The sequence below is a fragment of the Poecile atricapillus genome, chromosome 8, assembly GCF_030490865.1.
Source record: "Poecile atricapillus isolate bPoeAtr1 chromosome 8, bPoeAtr1.hap1, whole genome shotgun sequence".
Lineage (NCBI taxonomy): Eukaryota > Metazoa > Chordata > Aves > Passeriformes > Paridae > Poecile > Poecile atricapillus.
The window spans coordinates 7,967,277-7,988,300 of NC_081256.1; the positions used below are offsets into that span (position 1 = coordinate 7,967,277).

General features: G+C 41.2%; 1 protein-coding gene across 2 annotated transcripts in view; it reads right to left on the reverse strand.

Moving 5' to 3' along the window:
• Nucleotides 1–21,024, reverse strand: part of STAG1 (STAG1 cohesin complex component) — a 163,874-nt gene that overhangs the window by 138,858 nt on the left and 3,992 nt on the right. The window contains exon 2 of one of the 2 annotated variants that reach the window (XM_058843429.1): nt 20,159–20,237. The exons of the other annotated variant lie outside the window; for it this stretch is intronic. The gene's annotated coding sequence lies outside the window, so the exon portion shown is untranslated. The remainder of the gene's footprint in view (nt 1–20,158; nt 20,238–21,024) is intronic. 2 annotated transcript variants of the gene reach the window in all.

Sequence of the window (21,024 nt, forward strand, 5' to 3'; positions counted from 1 at the left end):
ACAATGTCAGAGTACACTTCCTACACGTTACATCATTTTCATTTATCACCATCTAGAACATGCTCCTGTAAATCATTCACCTTCTATTATCTTAAGGCAGTGTTAATTCAAGACTCAAAACAATGGCCTAGCTATAGGTTGATCACTTTAAAAGGAATATATGAATGCTCTCTAATCAGAGCCGTAAAAATTAAAAAATTAAGAAAAACCCAGGAGACACTATTAGAGAACTATTTCAGAGAAAAATACAAAGAATTTGGGATAGAGTCCTCTGCACACCACTATTAGCTAAGTTTCAGAGCAAAATGAAAAGCAGAGTTAGTGGAAAATAGCATCTGAATGAATGTTTGGGAATGCCAGTCACTACCATCCATGTCCACTGCCCAGAACATCAGGCACCGTGGCTCCTCCCTCCTATGGCTGTACTGGCATTTGACTTTCTGCCCATTTGTACAATCCAGGAAATTATCTAGCAATTTTAGAAACTGTTTTCTAATTGTTTGTATTTGGATCAGCTCCCTGAACTGGCTAATGCCTTGTTTGCACAAGCACAGGACCAGGGCTAGGGTAGAGACAGGAACAATCAGGAGAGAACAGGACCAGGAGATCTGCATTGGCCTGAATTGCTACAGAAATGCATGTACCTTGATGAAAGATCTTAAAAAAAGAGGGGAAACCCCCCAGTTTCTCAAAATTCCAGTGCATGCTAGAGATGTACTTCAAAAATAGGTGTCAATGCTCAACAAATACAACAGATTACTTTTGGATCAACTGAATACGGATTCCTTTCCAAACCAAACTCTAAAAATGTCCAAGAAAAAGCAGAGTCAGATTAAGGCCATTTGGAGGCTTTATAATAATCTTTACATAAATAGAAAGAAAGCATCTAATTATAGCAGATGATAGCCAGTTTCTTGACAATACATGCAATATCCTAAGTAAGCATTTTCTCCACAAAATTCTCTTACGCTGTTTTGAGGGGAGAGGACAGGGAGGGGGGAAGGGCTACCCCGTCTTTCTGCCTCTCCCATTTCTCATTTTTCTACCAGTATTAGTCTGCATTAACAGCCAAATCATACACACACACTCACACAACACTGCCAGTGACCTACTAGAAAGTTGCTATAGCAACGACTGCTTTCAGAAATACACGTTGTGCATTTTAAGTGCCATCATAGTGTAACTCATCTGTCAATTAATAACCATAGCTCACAGGAACATACCACATACTCCAAAAAAAAATTAACAAATAAACACAGAGGCTTTATGTCCACATAAGGAAGTACTGGGAAACCCAGTGTGGGCTTAGACTCAATACCAATAGAAAAAATGAACAAATGACACATATTTAGCACCAAGATGTAATTCCCATATTCTGTTTAAGTGCACACAATTAATGAAGTATGAAAAAAACTTCATTTCAGTCTTAAAGGGGGAAAATCACTCATAAATATCATTAAATGTCTAATTTAAGCAAGTTCAACTTAGTTGCAAAATAATCTACAGTAACACACAGAAAATATAATTTAATTTAGGTTTCTGTTACGTGTTTTGAGTAAAATCTCTAATAAGAAGCAATGGTTTTGAAAACACATTGAGTAAACAAAAAGCTGAGTATCCTCTTTCAGCCTCAGCACACGTCATGAAATCCTGTGGCCAGGTTATTTCTAATTAGCCATCAGACTAAGTCTGTGGCATTGTCCCTTTCTCTGGATGCAGGTGTCCAGCAGTTTTTGGTGATAAGTGTTAGATACAAAGCATAAGCACAGAAAAGAACTAAACATCTAAAACGCCAATTCACAGAGAGAAAAGTTCAAGAAAATTCAACTAGCACAATTAGAAACTCAAGAATACTCCAGTACTACCCACAACAGCTCATTTCCTGCTGTTTCCTCTCACAGCCCTGCCTTACACCAGCAGCTGATTTTCAGTCAAGTGTATATTCTAAGTTCCAGTTCTTTGCCTTTCTCAGCTACAGCACATGTGCTGTCCACAGACTGTTACTCTGACCAGTGAAAGGTCAGTGCACTGCTAATTGCAGAATATTCTCTGTACAGAACATGTACAGAGATGATGTGTAAGTGTGAGCTTTGCAGAGACCCTGGATCACCAAGGGCTGTCTGCATAATAACATGCTGAGAAAGCCTGCAGAGCTTCCAAGCTCCAATGTGACCTTTAAAAGTGTTTCAATTTCCTTTCTCACATCCTCTAAATCCAGTTCAAACTATTCTCTCACATAACAAAGATAAAAATCGTTTTTCCTGTTGTATTTTCTTGTTTGAGATGAACATCAAACTCTCACAGCGCCCAGTCTTTGACAATATACAGGTATTGATGCCAGCTGAAATCCTCCTGGGTGTCAGAAAACAGACACCCAGAGTAAGAGACTGTGCTGGTTTCAGCTGGAGTAGAGTTAATTTCCTTCACAGGGGTTGGTACAGGGCTGTGTTCAGGTTTGTGCTGAACACAGGTTGTTAATGGTGAGATTTTTCTGTTCTCGCTGAGCTCACACGGAGCCAAGGCCTTTCCTGCCACCAGGCAGGGCCTGAGGGAGCCTGGGACGGGACACAGTGACCCAAACCCACCCAAGGGATATTCCAGACCTCAGGACTTCATGAACAGTACATAAAGTGAAGAGTGAGGAAGGGGGACATTTGGAGTGATGACATTTGTCTTCCCAAGTCACTGTTACCTGTGCTGGGGCCCTGCTACCCTGGAGGTGTGGAACACCAGCCTGTGGGAAGGCTGAATGAATTCCTTGGTTTCCTTTGCTTCTGTGTGCAGCTTTTGCTTTCCCTGTTAAACTGGGCATCTCTCAACCCATGAGCTGTCCAGCTTTTACCCTTCCATTTCTCTCGCCAACCCTGCTGGTGGGGAAAAGCGAGTGACTGCGAGGCCTGAGGTGCAGTGGCTGGATGGGACAGAAATCCTGCCCAAAGTTCTGCGTGACCTCAGGGAGCAGCTCAGCCTGAGCGAGCTCCAGCAGGAACCCTGGCCTGGTTTTGTGTGTGCAACGATTCCTACAGGGACTTTCCACTTGTCCTGCACTTCACAGGGAGGATTTTCTAAAAACCATATCACAACTAATCCTTTTAGCTTGGATTACAAAGACCACCTTTGAAAGTCTGATTCTTACACATATATAAAATACACTGTGAGAGAGCTGTGAGATACACATCTCCTCAAGGCAGCGAGGCCCAGAGGCAGGGGTACAGGGGCAATTCTATCTCACTGCATCTGGCTGACAGCTCACAGGAGCAAAGCAGGCACAACCAACCAGTTTCATTTCTAGTTATGGTTAATGTAACAATCTGAAATGTCTCTGAACAGCAAGAAAAACACTGCCGTAAAATTTCTTTTCTCACATCAAGATTGAAGAACTTTTTCCCTCTTACCTGTGGACAGCTGGCAGCAGTCATGAGGCAGAGGGCTAGTTAAAAACTAGTGTTTAAATACAACAATAAAGTTTCTCTTAATCTTTCCCCTGAGATACCAACAGACACAGATCTTCAGGTTTTTTAACAGGAATTTTAAACTGGAATTTTTTTATTTTTTTTTAAATCCAGAATTTGACTGAGCACAGTTTCATGAATCAAACCTTTAAATAATTGAGAACAGCAAGATACCCTAATCTTCTAAGTTATTAAGAAGTGGTGTCATTTTCTGGCTAATTTTTTTTAAACACATCTACAATAATAAAAATACCACGTGGGGCAGAAGAAAAACCTGTAAAGACCTGTACTTCTACAGAGGCCAAAAGCCTAGTCACAAGACAAATGCATGTGCATAGCCACACTCCCCAGAACACTCCCAAAATCTGTATCTTCCCAACTGCTTGTATCTACCCACGTTAGATTTTGCATTATTATCTTTTTAGGTGATAGTTTTCATTCCCTAATATTATATGTATAGGGGGGTCCTTTCTTATTCAAAAATGTAGCTATATCCCACTCTGACAAACCCCTCTGATAATAAACAATGCAGGTCAGCTTTCACTACCACCTACATTCAGTACTGTAAGTTCCTCTCATGTCTTTCCAAATCTACTTCTCCCCTCTGGACCTTTCCCTTTGTTCAGGACAAAATCCCTGCCTGTCTTGACATCACCCTGGTATCTCCATGCACCAGGTGAGTTTCACAGAGCAGTGGTTCCTCAGCAGTTAGAATGCCATAGCCATCCCCACCTCTCCATCCACACAGCCAAGGGCATGCTGGAACCAGCTTTTCAGCTTCTCCTTTGCATTTTCAGGAGGCTGGTTTCTCCCACAGACCCAGCCAGGGCCAGGACACCTCCCTGTCAGGCACCACCTTCCCTCTCTGCTTCTTTTCCTTCACTGACCCAAATGAAGGTTCCATCCTGTCCTGTCCCAACCCTCCCCTGTTCTGGAGTCTGTGCCCCGCTTTACATTCCTGTCAGCAAGATACACCAGCAAACCTTCTCTAAGTATCCATTTCTCTACTTGGGGCTCAGATACTTCATATCTCTTCCTCAGCCTCCTCTTCTAAGAAACATTTCCAGTTGAAAAATAAAATATCCACAATTTTAAAATACAGTCCTCTGAAACATTAAGTGCTGCGGACTACGCTGGCAAGAGCACAGTGTGGCAAACAAGGACAGAAGGATGGAGGGAAGCTGAGTGCACCTTCCAGCAGCAGCGTACGGTGAGTTCTGAGCTCACTCTTGAACTGTGTTCTTACCTACCTCCCAGAACACTCCCCCTCAAAAATAATCTGCTGACTACCAGACCTTCAGGTCCATCATTTCTAGAGTTCTTTTGATCCCAAAGATGTACCTTTTACATTTTATCCTGTACACTGCCGCTGTCTCACTGTTAGAAGGTGATACAGCCCTGGCCTTCACACAAACAAGACGTTTTACAAAATCCCACTGTCCCTTTCTGCATAATTTGCCTGTGTAATTAAACATTGAAATTCTGATACTTATCATTGAAAATTCATGTGGTCCTTAGGCTTCCACTTTTTCTTCAGATGGAAGTCGAAAGGCCACATTAACGCCAGCTTTGCTATCAGGATCACACAAACATAACAAGTTCTTACTAAATTAATACATTAGCACTAACATGAAAAATTGATGGTTTAAATGAATCCTACATAGCTTTTCTCCAGTGATCTGTTCGTCATTTAAGATAATTCCCATATTTTAATTCTTAAAAGATACTTCTAATAAGGCTGTAGGACAGTCTTTCCTTTTATTTAAAGGTTGGATTTCCTTTCTGTTTTTAAGCTGTCAATGGTTATATTTATTAGCTAACTAGAAATAATTTCCATTTGCCATCAGCACTGCATAAAGCTCAGTTTGCACTGGAGAGTCAGATTTGAAGGTGTCAAATTTAACCTGAAACCTCAAATGAGCTGAATTTTTCCCCAGGAAATGAATAATTTCTACCAACTAGCTGCCAAATTTCAAAAAGTAATTAATACAAATAAACTGCTTCTTAAATTAGAAGTAAAATACTAATCCATAACAATTTATACAATATGCATGAAGTATAATAAAACCATATTCCCTCTTATGATCAATGTGCATTCCCATTCTACTGCCCGAGGGTAAGAGGCTGAGTGCACCAAGCCCTCTGCCCTCACCAACCAGAGAACCTAGAAGTGTAAAAGCAGCAGTGGAACCACCTCCTGATCCAGAGAACAAGAACAGTTATTGGTACACAGACTCTTTCAATGCAGTAAATGGATTGTGTGGCTTTGGAAGAGTCAGGCACAATCCCACTTTAAAAATAATGAATTTGCAAGAACACATCATGTGCCATCAAATCAGATCCTAAATCTAATCAGCTGCTTTGTGGGGATTTCTGAGGAGGTACAATACATTTTTCTCTCCCTCCTGCTGCGTTTCCTGGGAATATAATTGTTCCAGTTAAAACTGTGATGAAGATTTTCTTCCAGAACCAGAACATCATTTCTATTTTCAGGAACCACAGTATCAAAAGTCTTTGCTGCCATGCTGATACACTGATAAAAGCTCTCTTTGTAGAGTTTGGCCTGAGACTGCTGCACACTTACTCTTCCCTTCTGTTTGTCTTTTCCAGCAGTTCCACAAGCTGTGGAAACAATGAAGCTTGGTTCTGCATGGATTACTGTTCTGTAACTCTGTGTGGATTCTCTAACAACAACTGAAATCCTGCTCTTGCTTTAATTTAGAAGAGTATGTAGAAGAGGGATAGGAAAGAGATGTTAAGAGAGTAACTTTGGCCAGTTATCTGCCTTCACAAAAACTGAAGGAATTTGTCTTTTGGACACCTCCCACCTCTTCCAAATTTAATTGAAATTAGTGGCTGTGCTGCTAAGAGACATGCAGCAACTCAATCCTTCTAATGCATTTAAATAACATGTTATGTCAAACCATAAAAATCTGAACCCCTATTCAAAGGACCAAAAATTAGCAATATTGAAGTACCCCGAGTTTTTCCCTTGTCCCCTCTGTCCCATTGTCCTGGCAGTGACAGGAGTGACTCAAACACTTGCAAAGCCACACTGCCTGAGAGAACCAAACTGAAAACCACAAATCAGCAGAAGGTGACATCAAACTGCCCATACAGATAGAAATCACCAAGAACAAGAGAAGCCAAGACAATCTCCAGAAAACAGCTGTTAAAATTCTTGGGTTTCTATCCAAGTAGCACGTATTTGCCAAGAACCTTTAAGCTTCTTTTCTACCTTAAAAGCACTTGGAATAAACACAGACAATTAAATGCAGAACTGTTTTAAAGGATTGACTTCTCTGTTTCCAAACTAATACACATTCAAAGGTTTGTTCCAAAAATCTTCCAGAATTCAGCAGTCAAAAAACTCTTAATCCCAGAGCTTTAGTAGCGCAGGATTTAATGCTCAGCATTTTACCCTTCTGAGTTACTGGTCTTTTTACTTATTTATTTTTTAGTGCGGAAAAACAAAGGCTCAAGAATTAGAGAAAGCAGGTGATAAAAGCAAAAAGACTGATATGTGGCTTCTAATAAACCATACCATAATCTCAGAGAAGAGGAAGTTGTTAATGACTTCTCTGATAATATGAAAAGCAGTAGCAGGAACAGGCAACATCAATGAATGCAGAGGGTTTAGTAAATCATGATAAGGGTTTAGGATGAGAGGCAGCTTCCTGGTCCAGGTCAAGTTGATTTTGTCTGCTGAATGAACTAACAGCACGATTGCTTCCAGAGAATAATTTGAACACATTAATACTGACAGCCTCTCTAACTCTGAGTTGAACCCGAGAAATTATGAAGTACTGTATTGATCAGGGTCCTGCTAAGAGAAGTGCTGAAGAGCACCTAATTGCAGTGTTCAAAAGGAGTGCTCTCAGAGCCCTGCCACTACTTTGTGGAAAATTCAGTCCAGTGATCAAGGCAATATCCATCCACCTGAACAGCTAGATGTAACAAGAACAAACACTTTCTGATTTGAGGAAAAGCCAACTAAATTTTTTTCAGAAATACCTCTCAAGGAAAATGCAGTGAATGTAAAACTTACAGCAAAAAACATTTCCAGAATTATTTGTTCAGGGACATATGAGATAGTAATTCTATTTTGGGTTTCAAAAAGAGTGACTGGACATGCTCAAACTCCATTTAGGGGATGCATAGAGCCTAGAACAGCTAGAATTCAGCACAAATCCTCCTGTATTCCTAGAGAAAGGCAGTGATGTTCATTAGGAGTCAATAATGCTGGTGCTAATCAAAGATTACTCATCAACATTCACAGGTATCAATGAACAAAGATTATTCATCAATAAACACAGTTTAAAATGAGCTCTGCAAGTCTCCCTGTCCCAAATTATTTAGCCTGAACCTTCAAACCTGCATGTGCTAAAGAAACACCACCAAAATTTTAGCAGAAAGGGGCACATCTTGGTAATCAGGAAAATCAGGTAATCAGTGAAAAGCAGTTAAAAACCAACTTGGTGGCAAACTGAAAGGCCCCATTCTATTCACCTCATCTTACCCAGTCTAACTGAGCAATGTACTTAATCCAGCTCAGTGTCACTGATGTACCATTACCTGTCTGCAAGGGGAGAGGGTGGATGGCTCAAGAACACACGTAATGTAAATCTCTTTTGGAAAAGTGCCATTCCAGGTGACAACTCAATATTAAGACAATCCATTAAGCCTCTGCTGAGCTTCTGAAGAAATTGGTGAGATTTTGTAACTTCTTGCCATTTCCCAGGAGCTTCTTGGCTACTGTTAGAGTTTATCCAAAGGCCTGCAGGTGGATAGGGAGGTTGCCTGGATTTTCTCTGACTGTTCCATGAGAAGGTTCCAGCACCAAAGTGGTCATCCAAAGCCAGCTGGAAGCAGAGCTTTCCTCCTTTTCTCCAGGGAGTTGCCATTCTCCTAGCAGTAGTAGCCCAGCAAGGTCAGATTGAGAAAAGGGTGCCAAAAATATTTCACCAGCTAAAAATCAGGAAGCTGCTTGATTAGGCATAAAAGTATAGCTTTTATTTCAGCTGTGATCTCAGAAGCTCTAAAATAGAAAAATTCCAGAAAATAGAGTAGACAAAAAATTCTCAACTTAGTCGCTAATCCACTATCAACTGAAGTATAAAATTAGATAAACATGCAAAGGACTATCTTCTCCAATTTTAGTAAGGACATGGGACTATCTCAAATTATACTATGCATGAGAAGAGGATAGTCTAGTTCCTTAGTTATTCAACTAAATTCAGTAAGAGACAATAAGAATTTAAAAGCAGATTTTTCTTTCTACACTTCCCTTTGTGAGCTGCATGAGGATTTTCCTTTGCTCAACTTTAATAAATTTTATATATTAAAATAGCATCCTTAATTACTGCTTAGTGCTTCTATAAACTTTTAATGTCCAAATTTTATTCCAGCCATTTTAATACCCATAATTAGCTCGTCCCGATTTTTAATGCAAAATACTATAAATTACTGAGTACTGTAACATTTCCATTTTCTAATAGTAAGACAGATTTTTAATATTACAGATATGACAGGTTCTCCCATTTAAAGTGGTTGAGCTTACCTCCCTACTTCATTACACAGCTCATGTTCAATACACTCCAAATTGCCAGTGGCTCTTTTCACCATTAATTACATATTTCAAGTCCAACACTAATCGATTTCCAGCCCATGACCAACAGAAAAGAGCAATCCCACCTCTTATTTTTTACCTCAGCCTGGCCGGTTCTGCTATGATTACCATGTTCTCCTGTCTCTGTCACACTCAGCTTTCTAAATAATGGGTTTCAAGCAGGATACACTGCTTTCATGTGCATTTGTAAAATCTATGGCAAAACACATTATCAGTCTATCCCAGGCCCACAGGCACTTGGGAAGGAGCACATCCCTGCAGGATTGCTAACTGGCCTTCCCACACCTGGCTGCAAGAGGAAACACAAGAGGAATGGGAGCTCCAAAAGCTGTGCAAACTAGTGCGATTCCCAGCACCGATTTTTATATTTCTTTATCAAAAAATGCTCTGGTATTAATACTGACAAAGAGAGAAAAGGAAACTGACTGCCTTTTTGAACTGATGCTTTTAGGCTTATTCCTCTTTTGCAGGAATATGGGGAATTACTTGTGCATCTGCTATGGAAGGCACCTGTCTTAGCTGCAGGCTGAAATTTGGACTTCACTGTGCACTTAGAGCAGGCGTTCAGCACGCCAAAACGCATATGCTGAAAATCACACAACCTTCCTAAGTACAGAAGGTCCTGACACCTCCCAGGGAATTCACAGGTAATTCCCAATCAGTATGTGGAGCACAAACTCCACCGTTTAATGTGTTTGAGGTTTTTATGCCTGTGGGTTTTTGCTCTTATATTCTTCAATTAAAAAAAAAAAAAATAAAGTGAAGTCAAATCCCATCCACTTCATATTTCTGTAGGTACCATTCAAAACCAGAACTGTAAGAAGGATGTGATTTCGTAGACAAAGCACCATGAGCAGATGTGAGACAACAGAGAGCCTGGACATCATGTCTAATAGAACCTGTGGGTACTGCACTTTTAAAAACCAGCCTGTTTCAGTGCCAGCCCTCTGAACCTACAGCACCAGTGAAACCCACCCAAGCACTCCCAAACCTTGAATCTTCCTTTGCAGTCAGAACTCAGGAAACTCTTCAACACTCCCATGGTTTATTCATTTTATATACTGTATATATATTATAAAAAATATTATGTTTAATTGTATGTTTTATTCACATATTAACTGCAGTCAATACAGCCATCTTGCAGTTCCAGAGACACTGGGCATGTTAACAGAATGCAAAATAAGACAGTTACTAGTTTCGGCAAAATTTCCCACATTGAAGCTAAAAATATCTCTCCAGAATTCCTAGGGTAATGCTGAGAAAATTGTGTCTTTTAATCTATAAAAAGTTTCATAAGCTCCTTACCACTGGGCACAAAAACCTCTTCCACTTTCATTTATTCCTCAAAGGAGGGAGCACTGATACATGAACACATTGAGCTGAGATGGAACAACTAATGTTTCTGTAGCAGGAGTGTCCATGTGTTCTTTACAGACAGAAGATATTTATCTGACATGAAAATGCAATTTGGCAGCCACATTTCAAAAAAGATTGTCATTTAGAGTAGCTGCTGACCTTACTAAAAGAATGAACTGGGAGAATGAGTCATGAGATTAATTGACAAAGGAAGAATAAAGAAAACATAGTGAGATTTCAGTTCACTAGAAAAATGGTACCCAGCACATATTTCAAAGTATCATTTTTAACAGGAGAGGTTTTATAATTCTTTTTATTATTTAAAAATTAACATCTAAAAGGGTATTTATTATTGCTTGTTCTCTATGGTACAATTTAATTTCTAATCTGCTTGCAAACTCCCAGACTGATGAAGACTTGGATAAAACTAAACCGCCACAACCCCATTACAGGGAAATGGAAGAGAAAACAATTAGCACAGTAGTTAAGTACTGACTTGCAAACATAAGATGATTTCCTTAAGTCAACAATTGACATTACAAGAGCAAGGCAAGATTGAAATGAATTGTTGAAGTCTATCACTTGTTTTCTGAGCAGAGCCCCCAAGTAACAGGGGAAAACAAAATCTTTAATGTCTAAAAGTTCCTAAGCAAAGATGATTTTAGGGACAAACCACTGTCAGGCAGCTGGTGAGATTGCTGCTCCTGACACCAAACGATCCAGTTCTTGGCTGTGAGAAGCAAGAAATTCTGCCTTGTTTACCCCACATTTAGTCATTTACCTTCCCCTTCCTACTGGCTGTTGGTCTGTTAAAGTGTTTCTTTTTTTTTAATTTCTTATTTTAATTTCAGATAAGAAAGTTACAAGGTTGTGATAAAACAGCACAAACTTTTTCTTGTTTCAACATTAAACTGTTGAGTCTGTTAACCAAAAACTTAGATACAGCCACTATGAAGAGGAGGGACAGGAAAACAGTTTTGGAGCTTGATCAAGGAAAGTATTCTTAAAAATATTGCAGTCTACAGAAAACAGAGCAGAAGAGAGACTGGCAGAATTGTGCGCTACGGGATGAAACCAGAGATAAAAACATCCTAAGACTGAATGGATTTTGATTTAAACATTTAAAGCTCAAGCTTCTTATACACACACAGTGCCAAACTCTCAAGAGATCTGAGAGCAGTTGACTTTTTTTTACCTTTTTTTTCCCCAAAAACCTTTGGATTTTTGTGGGCTTTTAGAAGGGAAAGTAAGAGATTGATGGTAAGGCTCCTCCTAGTCTATGAAAAAGGGAGATATATTGGTAAGATAAGTGATGTAATCATGGAGATGAGTTTCCCTGGGAGGTACACTGGAAGAATAAAGTGCTGATGGCTTCCCAGCTGCAATGATAGGGACTAAAACCATATTCCCAGAGAACTAGCCAAGTTCCTTGAGCACTCACTCACTCTGTGCTGTACTCTGTGCTGCCCCACCCAGTAAAATGTCCAAGTATACAACAAAGCGTGCTCCATCAGGTTGGGAACCACAGAAGTACAGACCCAAAACATCAACAGCTTCTCCAGCCCAACCCTCAGTATACCAATTCCCATCCTCACACCACAGAGCGCTCTCTAACCTGCAAAGGTAAATCCCTGTCTTCCCAAACATCTCTGCCAACACTCCCCAGCACAGCAGCACGGCCGGGGAGCTCCAGCTGCACAGGGAGGACATGTGGCACCAAAGGAAGGTTGTTCAGTCACCATCCCCTGCATTTTTCTGCTACTCAAAGTCCCGTTCATCTGCTGACAAATTTCCTCAGCGTGTTTCCAAAACACCTGTACAAGTGCAGCGGCTGTGATGGGCTGGCCAAGGCAGACGGCACCGCTGACACACACACAGTACCCCCGTTCATCCCAGACCTGCACAGAGCACTCGTCCTCTCTCCGAGGCACAGCCTCGAACAGCTCCAGCCCTGCCAGGAACACAACCTCGTGCTCCAAGGACACAAACTGCTCTGCAAGGAACCGGTAGCAATGGTCAGGGGGACAGAGGCTCATCAGTCAAAAGCAGACACTTGGGGGTGACAGGGGGGCAGCAAAGGTGATAGCCTGTCACCTAAAAAAAAAGAGGTGGGAAAGCACTAACTGACAACAAAAGAGCACTAAAAAATACGAAAGGTTAGGTATGTTGATCAATATAAAGCTACTAAGTGAACAAAATTCAGTAAAGCCTAAAAAGAACAATCTAGTTCCGTTTCTTTACTTATAAACTGATCAATTTTTAACTTTCATTCCACCTCTACCGATAGTCCCACGACAAATTAGCTTGTAAAACTCAGTAAAAGGTAGCTTCAAAATAAGGAAACAAGGAGTGAAATCCAAGTTTCAAATCATTATGCACTCAAAACAGTAGCGTACCAAAGCAGATCAATGTCTGAAGCTATTCCCTGAAGATTATAAACTGATAGGAAACAAATGCTGTGATATAAAGGATTCAGAATTCAAGCAGACAGCAAATAAATTTTGCTAATGATGTCACAACTAGAAGACTGGTTTCAAAGCTCAAAACATCTCTGCTTGGTACAAAAATGTACCTTCAGTTTGGAATAAACAAAAGCTGCAAATGCTATCCATGCTGGAAGACAGCTGTTTCCTACGAAAATTTTAGGGCAAGTCTGTGAAAGACACAGATTACATCCACATTAAATGCATCCCTTCTTCATTTTTTTAGCATCTTTTCATTTTCTTCCCCAGTTTTTTCTCTTACAGCTGCTACCATACTTTAACCACAAAAAAACCCAAGTTTTCTTCCCGTATTGTCAAAGTCGTCACGAAGACTTGTACCATTTTATAATAACAAAAAAGCAGCATTTGAAATCAAAGGAGGTGAAAAAACCAATGTTCCATGTATGCTTCCAAGAGCTTGATGCTGAACAAACAAGGCAGCCTCTTTCCTCAGTGCTGTTCATGAATATTGAAGACTGCAGCTAATCAAATGACAGCACAGACAACTGCATCAGCCAGCAGCATCCTCACACTCCTCCCCAGGAGCAAGGGGAGAGCCCGGGCTCCTCTCTGATGCCATCTCAGCCAAGGATTGATCCTGTGTTTGTGCTGCAGCCCCTGCTAACCACACAAGGGAAGCTGTCCCTGTCACAGGCCAATAGCCATTTGTTTCACTAGTGACAGTCGCCTTCCATGTGGGTTCCCAGGGCAAATATCCATTTGTTTCGCCAGAGACAGTCGCCTCCCGTGCGGGTTCCATCCCTCCCTCTGTAACAAGGGTGACTGTGTCTCTCGGTGAAAGAATCCAGAGTGACTCCAGATACCCAAGCACGACCTCTGGGATGGCCTGCAAAGCCTTCCATGAATAACAAGCAAGAGGATGAGGGAAGAGCAAGGGACTCTTGTGAAGAGCTCGTCACAATAAATAAATAAATGAACAATTTACCTTGCACCACTAAATCATCAGAACAGAGTGCCCAGTTTGGGGGCCCAGGCTTTGAGATATGAAATGCCAGGAGAGAGTCTACAAAGCAGTAAGCTGGGTCAAAGGACAAGAAAACCAGAGGAAGAAGAAAACACTGAGAAACTGAAAGACCCGGTTTGTGTTAGAGCTCGAGAAAAAAATATGACAACTCATGGACACTAAGGTACACCAGAAATACCTCACTGTGATGAAATAAAACCCAAAAGTTAACTGCAAAATGTGTCAGTTAAACACTGGAAACAAACCAGTCAGTAAAAATATATAGCTAAGCTGCTTAGGAAATGCAGTGAAACTTCCAGCAACTAAGAGATTAGACAAGCGTTGTCAAGAATACTGTGAATTGTCACACCCAAAGACAGACAAAGGGATTAACTCAAGCTCTCGCTCCATTGTTTTTTTATTCTGTGTTCTTCCAAGAACAAAGAAAGCCCAGGAAGAGCCACAAAAGTAAAAGTAAATAAATAACCATCCTAGTACAAGTCCATTGTTCCAGTAAAACACAAGACTGACAGAGGTCTGCAGCTTTTATATCCCTTAATGGCTGTAAAAGCAAGATGGTTTTGGACTTAAGAGTCGTGATCCTAGAGATTCCAGCAATGCACAAAACAAATCAGTGAAAAAAATTCAAATAAAATAATTAGAGAAAAACACACTCCACCACTTCTTTCATTAAATAAAACCAACAGTACCAGTCTTCCTTTACAGCAATAAAAGTATTTCCAGCATCTATTCTCACAACACAGCACATTCCAGTTAGAGGATGGAGACGTATAAGTGATAAACACTTTGCAATTTTTCAAAAGTAAACTATTGTTCTTAAAGGAAAATAATTATAGGACTAAATAACAGAAAACTTCTGCCTGAAAGCCAGGAGTAGAGGACTGCAGAGCAGGTATTATAGGAAACTACTAACCACTGCAACATTTTGGGTAGTAGTCCTCAAGAAATCATACTGCAGGGTTAAATCCCTTAAATACAGGGAAATTCTTAACAGCTGCAGGGTAAGGAAAAAATATTTCAAGAAAAAGAACATGATGGAGGGTGGTAGCAATTTTTGTCATCACATATCATGCACCTTAATTTAAAATTAAGGGAAAAAAAAAAGAGGTATACTGTCCGCCAAGGCAGGAACCTTCCACCTGGGATCGCAGCCAAACTGAGACACTCTGTAGGTGCACCCTTCTGTGCACCCTCAGAATGCACTCTGAGCACCACCAGCTCTGATCTCAACACCACCTCTCAGCTCTTGGCCAGGTTAAAAGCACATGATTTTGCTCCCTTATTTCATATTCCACATTCTCAACTGCCCAAGCACACAATGTTGTTATATCCTGCTGGGTTTACTGATCTTCCCATCCGCTGTCTGTTCAAGTTCCTCTGAGATTTCATCCAAAATAAATGTTCTCTCCTAAACAAAGTTAGGAAAAACATTTGTTCCTTATCTGAGCCCTCGGTAACTTGCCTGCTTTGGAGGGAAACAAGGATACAGCACAAAAGACACCCGACTGACAAGATCCACCTTTTGGCAACTTTATGGCAAGAAATCAAGAAACCAAAGCCTGGTTTCCAAACCTGGGGAGTTCTGCCTCACACAGTCTGGTGTTCAGGAATGGCTTCTGTTCACAAGTAGCAGACTGATGTCTGCCCAACTCCTGTCCTTGCCAGAGTTGGAAGGATGCACTGAAGGTTACTTTCCATGTGACACATGCAACCTGCTCCTATGCAAAACCTGCACAACTACAAAATCTGCAAGAAAGAGATATCTGAGTCAAACCAAACTACCACTTACCATTTTGCAGACAATCATAAAATGATCAAGCAATGTGGATTTTTCTTTTTTTTAACAACTGAGAAACAACAATCTCATTAAAGCCACAGGCCTTTACCCTAAAGTATGAAAACTCAGCAGGAATTTCCCGCTGAAATCCTTAGAAGAAAATGTATTTACCACACCTAAAAAACCTAAACAAAACAAAAACTAACCAACCAAAAAGAAAACCACAAACCACAACACCAAACAAAAAAACCCACCTTAATTTCATATTCAAAAATCAATTTGAATAACTTTTCTTAAAACACCACAAAAATAAGCAATCTGCAGCTAAAAACTTAACACAGGACTTTCCAGTCAGGACAGTCAATTTGTCAGTGTTATTTGAAACAAGATGGGAGTAACTGCCTAACAATACCCATCTCAACCACAGGCGTGCTCATCTGAGCCATCCATAACAATAAGAAAACCAACATTCCCCTTGAGGATTAAAAAAAATCCTCAGCAACCAAGTTCCAAACTGCCTGAGCTTACAGCTAAGGAAAAACAATACAAATGAGGCTGCCCTGTGTATTAAATTTTTGTTCTTTGTTGGCTATTAATAGGCAAATGTGGTGAATGTAAGATGATATTCAGATAATTTCTAGCCTTTTACCAGCATGTTCTTCCCTTCCTTCCCCACAGCTTTTTGTCTTCCCAACCGAGGCCCCATTTCAGGGAGCTCTGACTGCAGCATCAGATGCAGGAGCTGCAGGAAGGGCAGGACAGGTTCTGCACTGCCTCAAGACACTCATGCTGCTCTTGGGTCTTCCCTCAAAGAGCCTGGCAGGCCACCAACACCAGCAATAGCTTGACCAGAGATTAAAAAAAGACACCTCTTTCTTATATACATATATAAAACAAGCTAGTTGAGGATCTGCAGGAGCTGCAGTTTCTTGGCACAACATCACAGCTCTAGCCCAGCTGCCGCCATCACGGATGGGAACAGCCTGTTCTGCTCACCCCTGATGCCTCATTTAGTGCTAAGAGAGCTCATCATGAATTTATTTCTTCTGAAGAGCTGGAAGTCACCGGTTTTGTACATTCCCATGCTCTTTATTTATGTGATTGTTCCATTACAGCTTAGTTCCACAAGCTCTTCCTTGTGTCAGGCTCACATCAGCCAGTACCAGTGAACCTGCACACAGGCTCGGGATTCCAGCAGCATAAATAACTGCAGTGGCACACTCTGTGACACTTCAGTGGTGCTCCTTGTCATTTTCCAGGCCTGTGGGTGAAGAGATCAGAATTAGAGAACTACAAATCAGAGCTGACTGTCCCACAGGCTGAATGCTTTTTGTGACCACTGCCACACAAAGTCATTATCTTTTGACATTGGCCTGAATGCAAGCACGAGTTACAAAGAGGAGCAATACGTGGCCTTCAGGACAGAGGCAGACACAATAGCTCAACCCTGGATGTGGGTGTTACCAATGCATGACTTTAGGTCAAGGAAGTTGTTTGAGGGACAGACAACAAAGGAGCTGACTGCCAAAAATTTATGGGCGAGGAAGATGTGAAAGGTTATTCTCAGCTGAGTATTTCACAATAAAACTCTGTCAGTGACATACCCTGCCAATAGCACATTTACTGCAGAAAAAACTGGTGGGTACCTCCCGCCATTGCACAGGGGCTCCAAGTCCTGCATGAATGCTATGGATGATGCTGATGAATGGCACACTCTTGCAAAAGGCCTGGCAATCCTCAACCGTAGAGATCACCAAGAAAACATTCTTAGTCTAAAGTTTAGAAAATGATACATATTCAAGTCTTAGCAGTTTTGTAAAAACACATTTGCCTTGGGGAAACAAAATGTCCACGAAATAATGGCAGCTGCAAGTGACAATTCCTCCCTCCACCTTTCAAATGTGACACTTTGCTTCTCTTGATTCTTATCCCTCAGCCTTATCTCTTAGCCCTTGTCTTTCCCTCTGAACTTTCCACCAGGACACCAACAGCTCTGATCCAACAACCAGCAATGAGAAATCAGAAAAGTCAGGCATACCAATGGAAAAGGCTTGTCCTCCCTGCTCTAATGGCTCTGGCATTCACATTTACCTCCAAGACAAGAAATTCCCAATTCATTACCCAGTCAGGCAAAAGGATTTACATAAACCTCCACACCAGTGCTTTCTGTCCTTGATGCTGGCGCTCAATATGAACTTGAGTGTGTAAAAACTTCCCTTTGCAAAGCTAAAACAAGCATCTTCTCTGGTTTCTTTTGGGAAGAAAACTAAGTGTAACAATTCTGTATCGAAACACACCTTTCCACGTTCTGAGCATGTCCAGTATCTTGTACAACAGCACAGTAATTAGCATTCAAAACTTCCCTAGACCACTTTGAAACAGGAATTAAATTTTAGCTCCATTTTATTGCTTTTTCAGAGAAAACTGTTGCAAATGGAGCTTACAGAAACTAAAGGTATTTAAAAAAAAACCAAAAACCACTCCTCTGACAAGGGAAACAAAAGAGATGTGTAAACCCACAGAAATCATGGCATTTCTTCTGATCAGTTACACTGACCCTTCTCAGAGGGATGGGAAAGGACACATTATAGGTGAATTCTATTTGATTTATGTAAATACAAGCAGAACAATCAGATAATGCTAAAACAGAAAAAGAATCAAAGAGCTTAATGGAAATGCTAAGATCGTGGAACTGAAAGGAGCTGAAGAATAAACAAGCCAGTATCTGAGACCCAAAGGGCAGAGTACCCAAAACTGTGGCCAAGTCTGGGGAAGAGCTTCCCTCCTTAGCACTGGAGCTCTCCTTCTCCACCCTCACTGCCATTGCCAGAGCACTTTGTACAGCAGGGCACAAGGGTTACAGATGGCTGAGCACAGTCTGGAAGCAGTCAAAGGCAGCTCTGCGTGCAAGGATGATCTGTGCAGTGGTGATTTGCACTCCCTGTGCTACATTATTTGTTTTACAGTATCACTGCAACCATTTGTTTGGGTTTCTTTAAGCCCAGAAGCCAAAGGGAACAGGCCTACAGGTGAGTATTCTGTGCATATATCCTTCTCTCTATCCTTTTCTCCACTATCAATAATTATCAGTACATGGACCAATTTCCACTGAACTCAGGAAAACAGAGAACCTGAAATATGTAAGTACCTCTCCATTGTTAAAAATATTAATTTTTTAGAAGAGAGATGATTAATTCCTCTCCCACAAGCAATGTCCTATTAAAGCAAAGGTATCGGAAAAACAAAACTATCAGACACCAAAGAAGTCACATAATTGAACTGGGAAAAAACAGCCTTCAAAATAAAATTCTACTGCTTGAAGCAGTGCTTACTCTTGAACACAATTTATAGTTATGTTTACTCTCTCACCTAACACTGATGCTACAGCCTAGTGAGCCTAATTTAGTAGAAACCATTCTAGAAAATAGATCTGCAGGCAACTAAATAAACTACAGTATTTAGAAAGGGAAATCAACCTTCTTTTTGTATAGGAAAGTCAAGTTCCACAAATCTACAGGATTTCTCACAAGGCCCTCCCTTACACCAGTGGACAGTACTTGACAAAGCCTGCTTTAATTTCCAAGAGACATTTAACAAGATTCTTCAGAAAAGGCCCTTAAAGAAATATAGCTGCCATGGCAACAACAGGCCGTGCATGGACAGGTTACCTGGGGAAGGGACAGGAGACAAAGAGCAAACCAAGTGATCATCTCTGACAACTCAGAAAAGCCCCAGGGGAGTCCCACAGGAGAAGGTGTCCCTGAGGACATGGAACAAGATGATCTGTAAGGTCCCTTCCAACCCAAACAGCCCCAGGATACTGGGAATGTGAGCTGGAGGCCAGACTGGGACACTTCCATCCAGAAAAGAATGCCAACAATGTGCTGATGGCACCAGGCCACTCTGGTAGGGCAGGACCAGCCACAGGAAGGGAAGAACAAACACAGGCTGCAGGCAGCAGAGCTGCCAGGGGGCGTTCAGTGAAGTCAGAGTTACCCACAGAATCCCAGCCTTACACTGAGCAATGGGCTCCATGCTGAACACCCACACCCAGCACAGGCACGCACAGCTGAGCCAATATGAACCTTCCGCCTGAAGGATCCCCATTCCAGGACCATTTTTCTGCAAAAATATTCCTGCCACTGACCTTGCATCACTTCTCTGAACTCCTGACTCTGACAGCCTGACTCCATTCACTCATTGAGCAGAAAAACCTCCCTCCCAAGCAGAGGAGTTTGCCAGGTAGGGAATTGAGCTCCAGGGAAGGTCAAGTGAGCAGCAGCACAAAGGGAAGGGAGATCTGTACAGCTGTGGAGACACAGATTCCTCTCAGCTGAGGCAGGCTGGCAGAGCAGCTCAACCATCTTGTGCAATTCCACTGGCAGCAACCAGCTCATGTGCTCTTAATGAATAAATCTAGAAATTAACAATGCAAAACTGGCACATTGAGTATGCATTTAAGGTGGAATTCATTACCCATTTGCAAATGAAGTTTCATTTTCCACTTATAAACACAAACATGTTGGTATCTTCCAGGTCCTTGGGGATTGTAACCCTAAAAAGAAAGAGAGAAACCCTCATGTGGGGGAGAGCAAACAGACACTCAGCTTGTTACTTGATTTTGGTTTCAAAAAACACCTCCACATGGTATGCTTTAGTATGTAAAAATGTATCCAAGATTAATTGGTTGGATTTTTTTTTATTTTATTGTAAAAAAACAGATGACATTTAGAAACATTTCTGACACACAGCATAATTCCTAAGTAACTCCACAAAGAAATATCTTTTTCCTGTGAGCTGAACAATCTGTCAATGCTGTTTTCATTCAGCTAACCTGCCAATATAATACAAGTCTGCCATTTGTAGAGTTACAGAATATAAACTCACTAGATTTATTTATAGAATAAATAACATATCTGCTGCTGAAACCTTGCACAGCAAGGAACACAGTTGGCTGGGTGTTCCCTCATGCTGCTTTCTAGTAAAACATGACTTTTGAGAACCACCTGAAACAACCTGCCCTTCAGCTGAAGGGGGACAGGCTTAAGAATTCCACCTCCTGCACCTAATTCTGAAATAAATTATTAATAACTGTGTGACTGCAGCTCACAATACACTCCCACATCAAGCCTTCACGTCTAATAATGCTGACAGCTGTGGCTGAGAGCATGTCCCACCACACCATGTGCAACCTTTTTGTGTCTTTTAAGACCAAATTCCCCTCTGGGCAGGATGAGCAGCAGGTCAGGGAGCAGGTGCTGGTAGTTTTGGGCAGCCATGGCTCCCAGCTCTGGGCACAGAGAGCAGCACCCACCAAAGTCAGGGGCCTGAAGGCATGAAAA